The sequence below is a fragment of the Schistocerca americana genome, chromosome 1 (assembly GCF_021461395.2).
Source record: "Schistocerca americana isolate TAMUIC-IGC-003095 chromosome 1, iqSchAmer2.1, whole genome shotgun sequence".
Classification (NCBI taxonomy): Eukaryota; Metazoa; Arthropoda; class Insecta; order Orthoptera; family Acrididae; genus Schistocerca; species Schistocerca americana.
In genome coordinates, this window is record NC_060119.1 from 1212062558 (window position 1) to 1212063578 (window position 1021).

Sequence of the window (1021 nt, forward strand, 5' to 3'; positions counted from 1 at the left end):
ATTACGTGTAGAATCACACCGATAGAAGTACGTTATTGAACCCACAATGAAGTCTAAGGTAATTCAAAATAAGAAGAAGGACTCTAAAATAGTTAGTATATCCAGTATCGCTGAGATAGAAACCGTGAGTACGACTGGTTGTAACCTGCGGCAGTGAGATGTTGGTTTAAATGGCTAAACCGTCGAAAAATTGAGAGTTACTCAAGAGGTGGTGCAAGGAAGTATGCTGGGAACGAACGTGAATTAATGGATGGGAGAGAGCCAACAAGAATTGATATCATTCTCACTCTTATAAAACTGAATGTAAATAAACGGGACAATGAGCCACACGAACTAATGATATATCTTCTTATTATTCTTCTTCTTCCATTTCAAGGAGCGGGAAATAGCCCGTTCCGAAATCAAAGGAATTTGACAGATCTGTTACCTCCATCTCTTCAGAGGCCGTCCTATATCCCGTCTGCATGTCCAGGCGTTCAGGCGGCATCCTTTTGATGTGTTCATACCATTTTGTTTTGTAGTGCCTAATTTCTTCTACCACTGTTGTTTTCCCGTCTAGCTGCTGTTTAATGTCTCTACTTCGGACTCTGTCTCCTTACGTTAATTCAAGAAGTTATCTCAGAAATTTCATTTCAGCAGGTTCAATTGTTTTGTCCTCTCCTTTTCTTGGAATCCAATTTCTACTGCCGTACATACGAGCAAGCTTAGCCACCACGTTGTGCAGTCATAGTGTTCTCTCTTTCCTCATAGTTCTGCTGAGGTATCTCCTTGCACAACCATTTATAGCGTTATATTTCTGTTAATTCTGAACCTCTTCTGAACTGACTTTGTATATTGACATATCTGTCCCGAGATATATAAACGAATTCGTCTCTTCTATTATTTAATTGTCTCTGACTACTTTTACTCCCGTTACTTGTTTCTCTTCCATTGCCGTCGTGTTTGTTTTATTTATAGATACAGTCATCCGACAGTTTTGTAAAATATTTTTGTCTTAAACTACATTATCTTGAAGAGCACT